Genomic DNA, 18,572 nt, shown 5'->3' with positions numbered 1-18,572 from the left:
CAGTGAATGATACCAACATGTACCCATTCCTTCAGAGGAGGGAGCTGGGAGTCCTGCTGAATCCCTGCCGCCCACTTCTCCATGTCCTCAGCATCTTTCATATCTTCTCTACCTTTCCACACCGCTGCCACGGTCTGAACCTCCCACTCTGTGGAGCCTGGGCAGTAGTAATGAACTCCACCCTGCCCCCTGTCTCTTGTCCCCTGCCCTCCCAATCCAATCTCCACTGCTTTGCCAGGTCCATTTTCTAAAATCAAATCTGATCAAGGTTAAACCCTTTAATTGCTTTACAGCCCACAGAATAAAGCCTCTATTCCCAGGATGACGTAAAAGCCCTCCTCCATATCTAGCCCTGCTCTACTTAGTGAATGCCTCCCTTCCCAGATAGGCCTGTGCTGTGTCCAGCTGTTTGTAGCTACGTAGGCACATGGGGCTGTTTCTGGCGTATCCATGGTACTGTTACACTGATCTGTCTTCCTAGAATGTGTCCTCTGCCATCTTCATGCAAAATATCCTTTTGCTTGCTCGTCCTTCAAGACTCAAGAATCATCTTCTCTGCCAAGTCTCTTCTGATATTCCTATAGGTAAAATCACATTTTTCCAGTCTTACTTTGATCATAGCCTCTGGAATACTTTATTGCATTTTTTAATTTACATGTGTAACAGTAAATTAATGGCAAATAATTCCTATTAGATTGGGAATTAATTGTTCACTTTTATATCCTAAGTACTCAGCAGAATGTGACATATAGTATAAATGTATGTTTGTTCCTATTGAATAAATAAATGAATTAATTATAGTGGAAAGAACATTGTTCTAAATAAGGTCTGAGGATCTAATATATAACATCGTGACTATGGTTGATAATACCATATTGTATAATTGAAATTTGCCAAGGGGGTAGACTTTAAATGTTCTCACCACCCCCAAAAGAGAAAAAATATATAAATATGTCTATGAGGGGATGGATGTGTTAATTAACTAGGTGGGAGGAATCTTCACGATGTGTACATATATCAAATCATCACAATGTGCACTTTATCTCACAACTTTATTTGTCAACTATATCTCAGTAAAAGTGGAGGAAAAAAAAGAAAGAGCATTGTTCTGGAAGTTCAATTACATGAGTCTACTCCTGGCTCAACCACTAATTAACTTACCTCGGACAAGTCATTAACCCTCGTGCAGTACAGATAGCTTTGGGACTCGCTGGAAAGGAAGTGGTAAAAACAGCAAACGATGGCAGAACTGGCATGCAGATCCTACTGTGACTATCATGAGCCCCTCTAAAAAGTCGTATCAATGCCCGGTTTATGTACCAATAATCCATGTTGTGCTGAGGTCGCACGGTTTGGAATCCTAAAAGAATTGGGGCAAAGCGTAACTCATGGTGCAGAAATAATACAGATCTCCTTCCTGCCAATCCAGAGGGTATGAGAGGAGAGACTCCAGGGTAAACAGAAGTCAGGGCGGGTGTCCAGCCAGCAGGGGAGCGGAGGGGCCTCTGTACCACACAACGCGCATCTGCTGTGGGACTGGGAAGGGGCTTCCCTTGCCTCACCCGCAGGGCACACGACCACAAGGCTGCCCCATCACTGATAATGAATCAGACAACCTGGCTGGCAGTTGGCTTTTCTGATTCTATCCCAGGTTTAGGGTAGATCTGTTGTGTGAGAGGAACCCTGTGCTCAAGCTTCCTTTCACTCAACCACTGGGGGAAAGCAAATGAAAAGAAGTAGGACTCTCAACTAATCTTTGCTTTGATTCCTTTTCCTTGATGGCACAATCTCCCTGAAAGATTAAAAAACGCTTTCTTCCTGAAGCTTGGGTGGCAACGTCCCCCTTTCTTCAGAAGCGGGGAGGGAGAAGGTCTTACGTTTTAGGCTTAGACGTTACCATAACAACAACAACAAAACAGCAGTAGCAGCTACTGTTTGGAGGACAGATACTGTTTTCCAGGCTCTGTGCTAACCATTTGGCACATGCGGCCTCATTTACTACCCGTGATAACCCTAGGTGATGAGGACACTTTTTATCTCCCTTTACAGATGAGTAAATAGGCTCAGACAGATTAAGGAACCTACCTTAAGCCACACAGCTGGTTAAGAGGCAGAGCCAAGGAACAACCCAGGTCTGTCTGACTCCAGATTCCTCCTGACTGAGGAGCCTTCTCCTGAACTATCCCAATTCTATAGCATACACTCAAAAATTGATATTGGTGATTCTGTATTCCTTGAATTCAAATCTTTGAATTGATCGAGCAGTTATATGCACAGACATGTACATGACTTATAAGAAAACTATGACGGGGGCTTCCCTGGTAACGCAGTGGATAAGAATCCGCCTGCCAATGCAGGGGACACAGGTTTGAGCCCTGGTCCGGGAAGATCCCACATGCTGCGGAGCAACAAAGCCCGTGCGCCACAACTACTGAGCCTGCGCTCTAGAGCCAGTGAGCCACAACTACTGAAGCCCACACACCCAGAGCCCGTGCTCCGCAACAGAGAGTAGCCCCAGCTCGCCGCAACTAGAGAAAGCCCGCACGCAGCAACGAAGACACACACAGACAAAAAAGTAATTAATTTTAAAAAAAGACAGTAATGCATTATTAAAAAAAGAAAACTATGACAAGTTGAAAATATAGGTCCTTGGATTTTTCTGATTAAAAACACCAAAAAGCCAAAGCCCAACCAACCAACCAAGAACCCCCCAAAACCAGTCAACTAATAAAAACCTCTTATGTTAGAAACTTTGTCCTAAACAGAATGACATTCTAAATACTGGTGAAGCCACAGGTTCAGGGATTTGTGAGTCATCTGGTGAATCATTTTTCACCTCTAAAGGGCACTCCATTTCCAAACACTTTATCAGTGAGAGATTAATGCATGAGCTCCGAAGTCTTAAGAATTATTCACTATACGTCTTACTTGCTCATCAGCTGAATATTTTCTCTACCTATGGTTCTGATCAATCACTGCTTCAAATATGTTGTTTCCAGTGATAATGTTGTTCATTCCCTACTCATACAAGTTCATTTCTTCTGAGCCCTGTCTCCCACCGAGTGCCTCTTTTAAAAATTGTTCTTGTGAGTAATAATCTTTCACTGCCAACTGCTGTGATTCATGGGTGAGGGCAAGCCTGGAAGGTGAAGAAAAGACATTCTTATTTTTACCTTAGTGTGGCTATTCCAACACTGCCTTCCGGGTCATCCCTCCCACCTACACCCCCGTGCTCTGAAGATACCTGATTGTTTGCTGTTGAAATCATGAGATCTGTGAGTTACAGGGAAAGATTAAGCCCATTCCCTGTCTAAACATTGCATCAATCCAGATCCAGATGATTCAGCCAGAAGGACCGGCTACACCTGTCAGCCCCAAGGGCCAGCTATTACTCCCCAGGCTTGGGAAGCATCAGTACCTCGAGGTTGCAGACCCTCTTGGCTTATCTTTATCCCTTTGAAATTCAGTAGCCAGGTTCCACCCTGCTGCCATCCACAACTGATCTGGAATTCCCACAGGACACAACCGTAAAAGTTGCCCCCAGGCTCGCAGTTGTGGCACTTGGGGCCAAGAGGAGACAACTTCCCTCAAGTCAACTTTGTAATTCTAACCAGTCATTCTTACTGAGTAGGTGCTAACATTTATAAAATCATTATTAAGGTGGGGATCCCCTCTGCATTTAGGGGGCGTGGGGCAAAGCTTTGACATCCCACCAGTGCTTCTGTGTCCCTGTGGTAGTCTCTGGATGCTGCCTCAGTCCCCCTGCAGGAAGAAGGGATTTATTTGTGTCCATGCTGTCTTCAGGAATCACCTCAACTGAGGAGAGCTGCCTTGCCCATCATGGTAGACGTCTAGTGACCGAAGGAGAGCAGGGTGTGAAGACAGGTTCCCTACCCCTCTTCGGCTCTGCTCTGAAGGGTGACCAGAGCTCCAAGCTCTGGAACCTCACACCTCTCCCCTCAAAACTGCTCTACCTTCTGTCTTTCTTACCTTGATGAATAAATCATGCAGCCACCCATCCAGCTCAGATGCCAGAGCCCTGGCAGTCACCTACGCGTCCCCTCTCTTTACTGCCCCATCCAGTCACCACGTCCTTTTTAGTGACTGTGTTGTGGACATTTGTCATTTGAAAAAAAAAATTATTAAGTTTTTTTTTTTTTGGCTGTGCTGCATGGCTTTTGGGGTCTTTGTTCCCCAACCCGGGGTTGAACCTGGGCCACCAAAGTGAAAGCACTGAGTCCTAACCACTGGACCGCCAGGGAATTCCCTTAACATTTTTTTATATGAAGAAACTTTGATTCTTTTTTAAAATTGAGGTTTCATTGATGTATAATATATATATTTAATATTTAAAATTTTGTTTTTATACATTAAAAGTTGACATATACCACAAAGTTACACTTTGCTAGGGCTTCTTCCAGAATCTTAGGAGATATCCCATACAAATGAAGTGACCAGAAACATATATTTTATTAGCTGCATAGTAAACCGCACTCTGAGTACAACTTACTGGGCATTTGTTACCTGATAGACATTGAATTAGACACTTTATTATCTCATATCTGTTATGTCATATTTCATATTATCATCCTATTTATTTATTTTATTGAAGTATAGTTGATTTACAAAGTTGTGTTAGTTTCAAGTGTACAGCAAAGTGATTCAGTTATACATACATAATTATATATTCTTTTTCAGATTCTTTTCCTTTATAGGCTATTATAAAATATTGAGTATAGTTCCCTGTGCTCTAGTATAGAGTAGGTCCTTGTTGGTTATCTATTTTATATATAATAGTGTGTATCTGTTAATCCCAAACTCCCAATTTATCCCTCCTCCCCCCTTTCCCCTTTGGTAACCATGGGTTTGTTTTTTATGTCTGTGGATCTATTTCTGTTTGGTGTTTAAGTTCATTTGTATCATTTTTTTTTTAGATTCCACGTATAAGCGATATCATATGATGCTTGTCTTTCTCTGTCTGGCTTACTTCACTTAGTATGATGATCTCTAGGTCCATCCATGTTGCTGCATATGTCATGTTTGATGTACAATACTATGTAAATTTCAGGTGTACAACAGAGATTCACAGTTTTTAAAAGTTATGCTCCACTTAAAGTTATTATAAAGTAGTGGCTACATTCCCAGTACTTTACAATATATCCTTGCATCTTATTTATTTTATATGTAGTAGTTTGTACCTCTTAGTCCCTTACCCCTACATTTGTCATTTTCTTGATGGTTCAGGCTCTGACTTCCGTTTCCATTTGGGGGAATTCTGCATCGTGTGAGATTTGGTGAAGCCAGGACTCTGCCCTCCGCTTTGGAAGCCAGGCTCTCTCTCTTTCCATCCCTGGTAGCTCTGGTGCAGGCACATGACAGGCAGTTGGCTAAATGGATGCTTTCTTTGGCATTTTAAATTTGGTTTCCCATTCCACTCTTGGCCCTTCAATTTCTTTTCTGTAGATGAATCATTTAGAAATATAAGTCAGACCATGTCACTCCTTGCTCAAAATCTTCTAATCCTTTCCATCATATGTGATACCAAATTCAAAGTCTTTATTTCAACCCGCAAGGTCCTCCACGATCAACGAGTGGCTGATTCTCTGTGTTCACGTCCTATTGCTCTTCCCCTGGCCCATCTGCTCCAGCATCCTTACTGTTCCTACAGCTTGCCGAGTACACACTTTGTATCTGCTGTCCCTCAGGCTGAAAGGCCCTTCTCACTGATTTTTACATGGTTCACTCTCTCTCTTTTTCAAAGTATTTATTTATTTTGGCTGTGCCGGGTGCACGTGGGATCTTTTAGTTGCAGCATGCGAACTCAGTTGTGGCATGCATGCGGGATCTACTTCCCTGACCAGGGATCGAACCCAGGCCCCCTGCATTGGGAGCGTGGAGTCTTACCCACTGGACCACCAGGGGAGTCCCCATGGTTCACTCTCTTAATGCCGGTTTTATTCAAATGTTTACAGAGAGGCTTTCTATGACGCCTCCTATGCAAAATAGTCACCCGCTTCCCAAGTCCATCTCTGACCCCTAACCCGACTTTATTTTTCTTCAAAGCACCTCCCACCATCTGATGTTATACCGTTTACTTATTTGTTTACTGCTCTATTTTGTACCTTTCCCACCAGAATGCAAACTCCCTGATGGCCAGGATGCAGTATATCTGTATCTAGCCTGGTGTATGGTAGGTAAGAAAATAGTCACTGAATGAAAACGTGGTAGGGTCAATGGCTTGGGAGTCTCAGCGGGCTCACAGAATTGCTGCAATGGAATTTCAAGAGGCTTTCTCAACAAGGAAGCTGTTGGTATTTTGAGTGGTACTGCTTCACACATGGCAGGACATTCAGCATTCTTCACCCTTAGCCGTGACATGCCAGCAGCACCCCTTGTCACCTGATGCTATGGTCTGACTATCCAGCCCCTCCAAATTCACATGTTGGAAGCCAAACACCTGATTTTTTAAAAAAACTTTTATTGGAGTATAGTTGATTTACAATGTTGTGTTAGTTTCCGGTGTACAGCAAAGTGAATCAGTTATACATATACATACATCCACTCTTTTTTAAGATTCCTTTCCCATACAGGCCATCACAGAGTATTGAGTAGAGTTCCGATGGTGTTAGAAGCTGGGGCCTTTGGGAGGTGATTAGGTCATGAGGGTGGAGCCCTCATGAATAGGATGAGAGCCCTTACAAAAGAGACCCCACAGAGCTCCCCAGCCCCTTTTGCCACGTGAGGACACAGCAAAAAGTCTGCAAAAAGGAGAGAGCCGGCACTTGGCCGTGCTATTTCCTTGGACTCCCAGCTTCCAGAACTGTGAGAAATGAATTCTTGTTTTTTGTAAGCTACCAGGTCTGTGGTGTTTGTCATGGCAGCCTGAATGGACTAAGACATCCACAACCAAAATACTGCAACACGTTTCCAGATTTCCCCTTGGAGGGAAGGTGCAGGGCAGCCCTTGACAGAGTACCAGTAGTAGAGGAAGTGACTGGAAGTACAGGAGGCTGTGATCAGAGACTCAGATGCTCTTGTTTTTTCATTGTTCATATTTCTATCTTGGCTCATTCATTTCCACCTCGGTCCCTCCTACTAACCTCTGAGTTCATTGAGGGCAGGAATCATGGTTTGTCTGAGTGTATTAGCCCATTTGAATACGTGAATGTATATGTACGTGTATATGTATGTGTGTGTGTGCGTGTGTGCGCGCATATATTTCTATTTATATCTTTTCCCTTTTGGGCCGCCTGGCCTCTACAGCTCAGTTCTTTTCCCCACCCTCTGACCACCAGGCATCACTCAGCAGATAGAGTAAGACAAAGCAGGGACTCTGACATAACGCACACTGGCCCTCGTGGGACCATCTGTCCCAGCAGTGAGCCCGAATCTGCTCTTGTCACTATGGGTATGATTATCTCCATTTTACAGATGAAGAAATTGAGGCTCATCTTCTTTACCTGCCACTCATTGATTGATAACCAATCGGTCCTTGTAACCCAGCCTTCGCTCTCGCCTCCATTCCAAAAAGCTCTTCCTCAGCCTCAAGTCATGATTTTATAGAGAAGGCTCTCCAGGTAGGAGGAGAAGGTGCTGATAGCAGTGTCATTATTTTAGGTTGGGGAGACTGATAGACCTGCAGTCGTGCCCTCAGCCTGTGCTAAGTGACCTTGAGAGTGACCTTGGAGTTGGAGCAGCCGCTGCGGCTGGCAGTCACTTGCAGCTGATTCTGCTGCTTTGTCTCGTGAGATGTGAAGTGACCTGACCTCCACTGACCTAACGAGTGATGTAGCTGGGACAGGAATTCAGTATTCCCTTCTTGGTCTCACCAGGCTCTCTGTGTGCTTGGTGTCTTCTTGACTTCAAATGTGCCTTGTCTGATAGGACCTGAATCTCCATCACCTTCAATTGTCAACTCCTCTGGCCCCAGGCGTCCCAATGGCTGCCTGGAGCACAGACAGTCCCGTGTGCTCTGTTACTAGGGCTCTAGGGCTTTTGTCCCCATATTCTTTTACCTTGGTGACTTGGGCAGGAACATATATATAAACCCTTTGAGTTTAAGGTTTGGAGAGGCTTGGGAGACCCTCAGCCAATTTTCTTAATCTAGACCCACACCCTCCTTTTTGCCCTTGAACTGAGGCACAAAAAATATGAGTTCTTTTCCTTCAGGCCCGAACAAAGTGGCCCCCTTTCCCCACAGCAGTGTTTTTTAAACTCTGGGTCACGACCAATTCGAGAGTTGTAAAGTCAATTTTTTACAGTTGACCAGCATTAAAAAAATGAATAGAATAAAATTTAAACTATAAAAGTGGTAGTGAAGCTCTGTTCTATGAAGTCTTTTTTCAGTCATGTGTGTGTATGAATGTGTATATGTGTGTGTGTGAGTGTATCCTGCATCACAGTTCAAAATGTATTTCTTATTACATTTTATAGTAAAAAAAAAGGGGTTCTCAACTTGCAGGTGATGATTTTGATTTGGTAGAACATAGAACAATATGCCACTAAAAGCATATCAGTCTCTGGAGGGAGCGCGATAGGTATGTGCGTTTATTTATTTATTATTTTTGGCTGCGTTGGGTCTTTGTTGCTGCCGCGGGCTTTCTCTAGTTGCAGCGAGCAGGGGCTACTCTTGGTCGCGGTGCGCGGGCTTCCCCTTGCAGTGGCTTCTCTTGTTGCAGAGCACGGGCTCTAGGCGCGCAGGCTTCAGTAGTTGTGGCACGTGGGCTCTAGAGCGCAGGCTCAGTAGTTGTGGTGCGCAGGCTTAGTTGCTCTGCGGCATGTGGGATCTTCCTGGACCAGGGATTGAATCCGTGTCCTCTGCATTGGCAGGCAGATTCTTAACCACTGCCCCACCAGGGAAGTCCCGGTATGTGTGATTTTATTTTATTAAGTATAGTTGATTTACAATATTATGTGATACAGTTATACAAATATATACATTCTTTTTTATACTCTTTTCCATTATGGATTATCACAGGACACTGAATATAGTTCCCTGTGCTATACAGTAGGACCTTGTTGTTTTGTATGTGTTTTCAAAGTTCCTGATTAAAATATACCTGCCCTGCTATTTCCCTAGTGTGCGTGCGCGTGCATGCACACAACTGAACACACACACACACTCTCTCTCTCTCTCTCTCTCCCCCACCCCACCCCGCTGTTCTTTTTTTTTTTAATAAATTTATTTATTTATTTATTTATTTATTTATTTATCTATCTTTGGCTGCTTTGGGCCTTCGTTGCTGCGCACAGGCTTTCTCTAGTTGTGGCGAGCGGGGGCTACTCTTTGTTGCGGTGCACGGTCTTCTCACTGCGGTGGCTTCTCGTTGCGGAGCGCGGGCTCCAGGCACGTGGGCTTCGGTAGTTGTGGCTCATGGGCTTAGTTGCTCCACGGCATGTGGGATCTTAACCGGACCAGGTCTCGAACCTGTGTCCCCTGCATCGGCAGGTGGATTCTTAACCACTGTGCCACCAGGGAAGTTCCCCCCCTACACACCCCCCTCCGCTGTTCTTGAGAACAACAATATCTTATCCATCTGGATAGCCCCTTATTCCTGAAACAGTGCCTGGCGCTCAGGGGTACCCAATAAATGCTTATAATTGTCAAATGACAGAGCTTCGAAGGTTAAAAGGTGGAAACTATGTAGTTTTCTTTCACCATGCCCAGCACACACTTGGCACTTCATAAATCACTGGGTGTGATCGTGATGACTTATGGAAAACAAAAGTACAATCATGAGACGCTGCATGAATCAAAGGCACAGGTGTGATGAACAGCCGCAGAGCGGGGCGGCCTTCACAACAGAACAAAGCTCTCTTTCCCCCTCAGTGCACTTCAACAAACCCATCCAAACCAGGAAACCTCAGGGACAGAGTGGCTGTCATCTCCCTAAGTAATAGAGCCTATCTCCTCTTAACCTTTGTGACCCTCAAAAACCAGTAAATTCCTTCTTTTATCTATCCCAAATCCTTTATATTACCCCCTAAGCCAATTTTCTGTTGTACTGTATTCAATGGGAATTGAAAACAGCTGGTCACCATCTGCTGTAGATTAATTCTTCATGTACTTGAAGCCTATAATTAGGTCATTCCTCAGCCTTCTCTTCTCCAGGCTAAATATCTTCTTTCTTTTAGCCCTTCCCCAAAGGTTTTATTTTCCAATTATTTAACTGTCTTCCTAGTGTTTCTCTCAGCATCAGGCTTTCTGCTCTCCATGCGCCTCAAGTGGAGAAGGCGGAGAAGGCTGATTAGCGTGAAGGGTCATGGGTGTTGAAGGTCACCACTGCCACTTTTGAGGAGTCTTTTCTTCTGTGAGTTGTTTATTTTCAGAGGGCCATTTAGAAATGAACAGCAGCCTTTGACTGCCACAGTGAAATTGGAAACAGAGTAATCAGATGGTTGTGCTTTGCTTCCACCCTAATTCCAGATACACTGGACAGTCGCCTTGACTTTGCACCCCTAATCTGTGAGATGCCAGTGCAAACCTACAGGGAGTAATTTCACTCTGGATTATGGGTGCATCACTAGAACAGCATTTTGGAAGTGTCTTGGAAGCCTGGAAGGTCAGTGACAGCTGGAGACAGATTTTTAACTTTAAGCTCAGGAAACAAGCGTCTGGTAGAGAAAAATGTTCTCCCTCTTAGGTCCAGGAAATATCCTGCATGTGGAATAACCCCAGTGTCCAATCACCATTCTCCAAGGCAGTGGTTTTTACTTTTGTTCTTTCTGGAATTATATATATGCAACCCATTGCCTGGTATCCAGATTTTTAAATGCAATACAGGAATATTTTGTGGATCCATCAATTTTTGAAATGATTGAAATCATATCTTCACTTCTGGGGCTTTCTGCTCTGTCTCTCAAAAGTGTGTTGGACTTTTGGTTGGAAGAAGTTACCCTCTGCTTATCTGTCCTTAAAAGACTCCATCATTACTCAGAAATGATGGCCAGACTAGGTGGTATTCTTCGCCTAACTCTATTGACTATCCCCTCCAGCTGCACGCACCATGACTAAGCCAGAAACAGCTCCTAATGCATGGATTCTGTGATTTCATGTGCACAATCCCTTCATGAGGTACATAGCATCACCCTCATTTTCACAGATGAGACAGATACAGAGAAATCGTTTTTAAATGTGTTTACGGTGGCTTAGGCAGCAGAGCTGGGATTTGGATCCAGGTCTGGTTGGTCTCTAGTGTCATCATGGCCGCCTCTGCATGCTTGTTAAACTGCAGACATCAGGATCCCATGCTCAGATTCTGAGTTAGGAGATGGGGCCTAGGTACCTGCCTTTTCAGTCAAATAACCCAGCAGAGCTGATGCAGGTAACCCAAGTCCCATGCATACAAAAACACTGTCTAACTTGGTCCCTGAATTAGAAAATTTAGGTCGCTGTTCCTCAAACTCTGTCATACATCTACCCAGGAGCTTGTTGAGAAGAGGTCTGGCTTCCACTCCGCAGCTACTGAGTCAGAAGCAAGGAAGGGTTGAGTCCAGACGCTGTATTGTTTAGTTTTTAATATTTGTTTATTTATTTATTTATCTGTTTATTTGGTTGTGCCGGGTCTTAGTTGCACCATGCGGGATCTCTAGTTGCAGCATTCAGGCTCTCAGTTGCAGCACGCGGGATCTAGTTCCCTGACCGGGAATCGAACCTGGGCCCCCTGCGTTGGGAGCACAGAGTCTTAACTGCCCGACCGCCAGGGAAGTCCCTTGACGCTGTATTGTTAACGTGCAGCCTGGGGTATATTCTGAGTCACTCTGAAGTTTGGAAACCACTGGTGTGAGTCTTCCTGCCAGAGGTATCTTATGCCCAGCACTTCTAGATGCTTTTGTGGGAGATGGAGGCTGGTAGGGTGGAAGATGGGATGGTATGGGCTTAGAGCTCTTGGCTTCCTGAATGTGGAAGGAGCTCTTGGCTAAGGAAACAGTGGAGAGATCACCCCTGAGAAAGCCTGCTTCCTTACCTCCTACAGAAGAAACTTTAACCCTAAGGATGAAAAGCCGAGTGTTGCATTTGATATCAGAAGTCCAGCGAAGGGATAACCATCCGTTATGATGTCGTAGCAGGTAGTGTTGCCTTGGCAACATAGCAGGAGACTTACCGCGGAGATAGAAGAACAGATGGGCAGGTGTCATTCCTCGGAGAACACAGGGGTGACAGAGGTTTACTAAAATGAGAAACGTAAAAAAATACTTGGCACCCTGAGAAAACCAACCGTAGAAGATGAAAGCTTAGAAGATTTGGTTTATGAATATATTTTAAATCTACAAAATAATGTTTTAACAGCAGCGTCAGAAGAATCCTCACAGACGTCTGAGAAATCTTCGTTCTATGGACCCTCCTTTGCAAGCAGCTTTCTAGTAAGTCACATTCTGTACCATATGCTAGTAATATACTTTGTGAGGGAAAATGAGGCGAGGGTTTGCACTTAAAAGCCAGAGCTACACAAGGATAATGAAACTGTCACTGGATGACCGGAAGAGAATTGATTGAATTCAGCACAGCAATTTCTTGAGTCAGTATGTGTCAGTAAATAGATGGAAATAAGTTTCAAGGTTCATGCACACTTGTATTTAAATTTCCGTGTTATAATATTTATAGGCGATATTTAAAAATGGATCTAATTTTAATTCCCTAGATGAATTGTGACTCCTACTTAATTCATTTTTACTTTGAACCAAGGAAAGGTTATTACTTGACACTTCAACATCTATACTCCATCAATTCCTCAAATGCATGATAACCTAATGAAGATTATGGGGGGGGGGCCCTCTCTACTTCAGTAATTCAACTTCACTAGTTCCTTAAGTACACAATTACTAAATTTAAATTATTTAAAAGGAAACATATGCATCTATAAAAATGTTTATCCCATCACTTGATAGAGATCAAGCAGGTTTTCTGCCAAGTTAGGCAGTAAACAGATGCTGACCTTATCAGATAGGGCATGGAAATTCCTCACATTTTTCTTGGTTGAACTGGTCTGTGAGCACTAAGGATGGGAAAAAGAATGACACCTTATGCACGTGAATGAATCCCCTCTGGATACTCCCTGGGGTACCCCGAGAGACTGAATCCTTCCTATAGACAGGAGTACTCCCAGTTCTTGTTGGGCTGCTTCCCAGATCCTGTGCAATCCTACCCTTTCTCCTCCTGGCTCCCTGTAATTTAACCTATTCTAACATCTCCTTTTGCTTCAGAGCCTGGTAAATGGTAAATGGAACACCTTCCGATCAGAGCATCTCTCTGCCTTTCTTTGGAGGCATCTGATTTTTCCTTATTCCCCTGTCGTCTCATAACCACTCTGGGTCCCTGTGTTCCACTCTGCGTCACAGATGACATCTTCAGTCTTCCCAGGATGAATTTCCCACACTGCTTCCTCCTGTGAGAAGTGGAGCCCCTGAAATCCAATTCTGAAGCAGGCAGATTTGCTCAGGACATCGATGGAGAGCTGAACTAAGCTCATGGCTGTGTGGGACCCATGCTGTTTATTCCTGGTCACCAAAATCCCACCCTTTCCTTATGTCAGCACTAAGGAAGGTAGTTGTGGAGAAAATTGAGACCCGCTTTTACAGTGTGACCAAGTGAGAAAGTTATGGAATAACCTCAGTAAATACTTCCCACTTAGGGGTTTTCCTGGAGGAGAAGTGGTTAAGACTTTGCCTTCCAATGCAGGGAGTGCAGGTTCGATCCCTGGTCGGGGAGTTAAGATCCCACATGCCTCATGGCCAAAAACCAAAACATAAAACAGAAGCAATATTAAAACAAATTCAATAAAGACTTAAAAAAAATCCACATCAAAAACAAAATCTTTAAAAAAACCCAACAAACACCTCCTATCTAGAACATAGAAAAAGGAGAAGAGCCATTGTTGGTGATAAGCCTAGAGCTCATGCCTTCTATTGCTGATAAGTTACAGGATCCCAGAGTCTCAGGGTCGCCTCATTGCTGGCAGTGGAGTCAGTTCTCTGGTTAGCGGATCTGGAAGTATCAGGTTCTGACTCCTGGGTGCCCTTGTCCAGTGCCTTTTCAGGGCCATTGGAGAGTTGCACATGGGATGATGTGGGGTGTTCTCAAAGCAGTTCACTTTCTGTCGGTGCAAATACTTGTGCCTTGGGATTGCTTTAGAAAATGAGAAATTGTGGGCTCTCCTTCACTAGATCTGAGTTTCTCTGGTTTTTGTTTTTCTTTCCTATTTCTGGCAATGCAACTCCCTTAAATCATTATTTTAAATTCCAGGACTCCATTTGCTCATAACCACTGGCAGAAATCCTGTGTGTCTGTTTCCCAACATGGGGTCAGGTCATGCTCTCCCATGCCCCTGGCTTTCAACTGGAGAGATGAGTTTTCTTCTTTTTAAAAAAATTTATTTATTTTATTTTTGGTTGAGTTCGGTCTTCATTGCTGCGCACGGGTTTTCTCTAGCTGCATCGAGTGGGGGCTGCTCTTCGTTGCAGTGTGTGGGCTTCTCATTGTGGTGGCTTCTCTTGTTGCGGAGCACGGGCTCTAGGCATGTGGGCTTCAGTAGTTGTGGCACGCGGGCTCAGTAGTTGTGGCTCGTGAGCTCTGGAGCGCAGGCTCAGTAGTTGTGGTGCGGGCTTAGTTGCTCCACAGCATGTGGGATCTTCCTGGACCAGGGCTTGAACCCGTGTCCCCCGCATTGGCGGGCGGATTCTTAACCACTGTGCCACCAGGGAAGCCCGAGTTTTCTCCTTAATCTGCCCTGGCATGTTCCTCCGACCTCCTCTGTGAGCACCATCACATGTGTCTGCCAGGAGTGACTTTGGTCTAATCCCTCCTTCTCAAAGGCTATATTCGGGAGAGTCTATCTAGATCTTGGGAATGAAGAGTTGAGCAAAGAGCAGCGATTATTCATTCACTCCATTCCCTAGCCCTTGAAACTGGACAGGCTCGCCACACACCACACGTGGGCTGGCTTTCAAAAGCAAGCCACGCATGATACTGGTGGGAGTGGTGGTGTATTCTAAACAATATCCACCATTAAACATTGTTTAGTAGTATTTAAATAATGTGTTCCTTTTCTTCTCCCAAAAGTCTGCTTACACTCACTCTCTGGTCTTCTGGGCTGAACTCTTAGCCCTAGAGTCAGAATTCATACTCTGTCCCCCTGGAACCCTGGGCCCCCTTCTTGGCAGTTTGAAGGGTGGCACTACCTGGTTTCCATGTCTGTCTGTTGCTCCAGTCTTGGCCCCCTCCTCATGACCTCTTATCTCACTCTAGCCCTGTAACCCAAGAAATCCAGAGCATCCCCAGAATCAGAGGGAAAACACACAGTGGGGAGACATTTCTTTGCCTTCTTCGTCTCTACATTTTCTAGTGTCTTTGTTCCTGGAACAACTAAATAATCCGGAGGGAAAAGTTAGAAAAAAGCACATTCCTTGGGAGCAGTGCACAGCCCCCTAAAACTATTCCTCCCAACAGTCAGGACTCTGAAAGATCAGTCCTGAGCACACGATGAGAACGTCATGAACAAACTTTGCTTTGGGTCAGTACTTGGATCTTGGGTCCTCCCTACCATGGGCAACCTAACTGGGCTGTTCTTTTGAAAAAAGGTGGGTATGTCATGCTTTGGGGTTGTCTCCCTCCTTCCTCATCCCTCCCTACTTCCCTCTTTAAGTTGCTTTCTCTTTTAAAGATTTACTGCGTACCTATTATGTGTTGAGTGCAGTGCTCTGTGTTGAGAATAGAATGGTGTACACAGACAGACACTGTTCAGTCCAGTGCGGGGAGAGTCAAGGCATCACGTATTATCGTTGTGAAAAGTGCCGTGATGGGGAGGTGTACAGGGCGCTATCGTAGAGCAGAGCAGGGATGCCTCATCTGGACATGGGAGGGTCAGAGAAGCCCTTCAGTCACTTTACAATTGAGATCTGAACAGTGAATAGGAGTTAACCGTGGAAATTTAGACTTGGTGATGATGGTGATGAATGGGAAATAAAAAGAATTTAGGCAGCAAATGTCTAACAGATGTCAGCCATGTCAGCCGTGTCTCCCTTCTGCTAAGATCTGGTTAGGATGGACTCCAATGCCCATCTCACATTCTGTAGAAGTTCAAAGTCGGCCTCAGTATCTCTGAGACTGGTTTTTGGGTTTGTGTCTCTTATCCCTGGCAAACTTTGCCCTTTCCTTAATTGCTACAAAAATCTACTCACACAAAGAAGTTAGTCGTGGACTTAACTTTTTTCAGCATTTAGGGGTCACACTTCTTGGCCAGATTAAGCAGAATAAGAAATCAGAGACTTTGTTTTGAAATGTCCTTTGCTTGTACGACCTCAGGGGCTTCCTCCCTTCTCCTTCACCCTTGAATGGCCCAATCCTGCACCCTGCTCTTGTTCTCCTCTCTTCCCTCCCCTTTCACTTGTCCTTACTGCCTCCTCTCAGGACAAACCCGCAGAATTCCTCTCACTGTCCATCTGCTCACGGTCTTATCTCTTACCAGTGGTTTCCTGACAATGCAACCCCTTGACTCTGATGGTGGGAAATCCAAGCACAACGATTGACTGTAGAGGAGAAATATTGAGTCATGAGTTTTCTTGCTCTCCCAGGATCATTCCATAAATATTCTCAGGCATGGGGATGGTTGTAATATAAGCTACCCACTTACACAGATCACTTCTGTTACTGCTGCTACCGCTGCTGCTACTGCTATATCAATAGTACAGTTACCACGACTACGGCTCTTCCTTCCTTCTCCTGTTTCTGCTGCTCCTTATTGAGTACTTACTGGATGAAGCTCCTTACATCTGTCATTGTGTCTCATCATCACAACACCATTAATTAGGTATTATCCCCATTTTACAGTTAAGGAAATTAAGGCTTAAAGAGTTTAAGTAGCTTAAAGTCACTCAGCCAGCAAAGGGTGGTGACAGCCAATCTTGAAGCCATACATTGAATCATTATAATAGCACGGTCGCTGTTACACAGCCCCTTTCCATGTTTCTTGGCTTTCATTATAATATAGGTCAGGTGTGTGCCTTTGTGTATAGTGGTTAACAGTGCCGTTCATACTGTAACACAGTCTGTGACTGAAAATATGCACATTAGTTGAATAAAGTGGAAAAGTATCTTCACATCTGTAATGAAAGTCAGTGAGAAAATATATTTGAAAATTCAGTTCTCTTTTCAGAGATGGTTTAGCAATATACACAAATACAACGCGAGAGTAAGGCACACTTGCCACAGCTGAACTGTGTTCTGTTTCAGTTTCCTACAGGATTTCACAGTCGCACTTATGGATATGATTTCACACTGAAATATTTGCATAAGAGAAAGCTTGTGATTAACTGCATATTGCTTGAGTGTTCATCTGTGAACATGATGAATCGCTGTTTTTACTTGTTCCTTGCTTCTCAGTAAAACAATCAAAATCCTGACAAATATCTAATATATTTGACAAATATCTAATATATTTGAGGACTACAGCTACAAAGTTCTGCATTAGTACTTCTCTCCCTTCCTATCTCCAAATGGGTAACTCAGAATCACTCCCAATAAACTTTTCCAAAATGTTACCTGTGAACTGTGATTCAAAATGCTTCTCACATTCCCATAGCACTCTGCTTTTAAGTGTCTAAAAATATGGAATTGAAATACAAGATTTTCATGCTTTAGTAAGATTTATAATCAGAAAACTAGTGTATGTATTTTGGCTTCAACATCTACCAGGTTGGTGACTTACCAGCCTCAAATTCCTTTTCTGTCGGGTCGGGTTGTTTAAAAATATGGCGGTCTAGGGAATTCCCTGATGGTCCAGTGGTTAAGACTCCGTGCTTCCAATGCAGGGGGCCCGGGTTCGATCCCTGGTCAGGGAACTAGATCCTGCATGCCACAACTAAGACCCAGAACAGCCAAATAAATAAATACGTATTAAAAAAAATATGGAGGTCTAGGGAAATATGCGAGTTTCTAGAAGCATACGGTAGGGAGTGGGCAAAATCGTTGAAGGTGATCAAAATGTATAAACTTCCAGTTATAAAATAAATAAGTCCAGGAGATGTGATTTACAGCTTGATGATAATAGTTAATGATACTGTATTTACATTTAAAAGTTGCTCAGAGAGATCTTAAAAGTTCTCATCACAAGAAAAAAACCTTTGTAACTGAGTGGTGATGGTTGTGTTGATCATTTAGCAATATATACAAATATCGAACCATTATGTTGTATACTTGAAACCAATATAATGTTTTATATCAATTATATCTCAATAAAAATTACATTACAAAATTTTAAAATGTATATAGAAAAAAGAAAGACTATTATGACATCACTTTTGGTGGGTTAGACATCTGGCGAGTTTCACAATCAAAAAAATTATTCATAAAACTATAGTGTATCTGTATTAAAGAAAGGAAAAGAAATACTGAGGTCTGGGGAAAGAATAAGCATTTCCTGATTACCACATATCAAAAATCCCCCCGTTAAGTCCTTCACATCTGCAATGACATTTAATTCCCATGACACTCCTTTATGGTAAATAACATTATCCTTTACTTACAGACCAAGAGGCAAAGGCTAGGGAAGTCCAGATATGCAGGGACCCACTAACAG

General features: G+C 43.7%; 1 protein-coding gene and 1 non-coding gene across 4 annotated transcripts in view; both read left to right on the top strand.

Annotated features, from left to right (window-relative positions):
* The window catches only part of CA8 (carbonic anhydrase 8 (inactive)), a 210,899-nt gene that overhangs the window by 23,875 nt on the left and 168,452 nt on the right, over window positions 1-18,572 (top strand). For 2 of the 3 annotated variants that reach the window (XM_024742664.1, XM_024742663.1), the window contains exon 3: window positions 12,290-12,363. The exons of the other annotated variant lie outside the window; for it this stretch is intronic. The gene's annotated coding sequence lies outside the window, so the exon portion shown is untranslated. The remainder of the gene's footprint in view (window positions 1-12,289; window positions 12,364-18,572) is intronic. 3 annotated transcript variants of the gene reach the window in all.
* Window positions 17,763-17,835, top strand: TRNAW-CCA (transfer RNA tryptophan (anticodon CCA)). Its single transcript has one exon. It is a non-coding gene; the product is annotated as a tRNA-Trp (tRNA).

Source organism: Neophocaena asiaeorientalis, unplaced genomic scaffold, assembly GCF_003031525.2.
Source record: "Neophocaena asiaeorientalis asiaeorientalis breed wild unplaced genomic scaffold, Neophocaena_asiaeorientalis_V1.1 scaffold226, whole genome shotgun sequence".
NCBI lineage: Eukaryota > Metazoa > Chordata > Mammalia > Artiodactyla > Phocoenidae > Neophocaena > Neophocaena asiaeorientalis.
The sequence above is the reverse complement of the archived record's forward strand: the minus strand, read 5'-3'. Positions and strand labels throughout refer to the sequence as shown.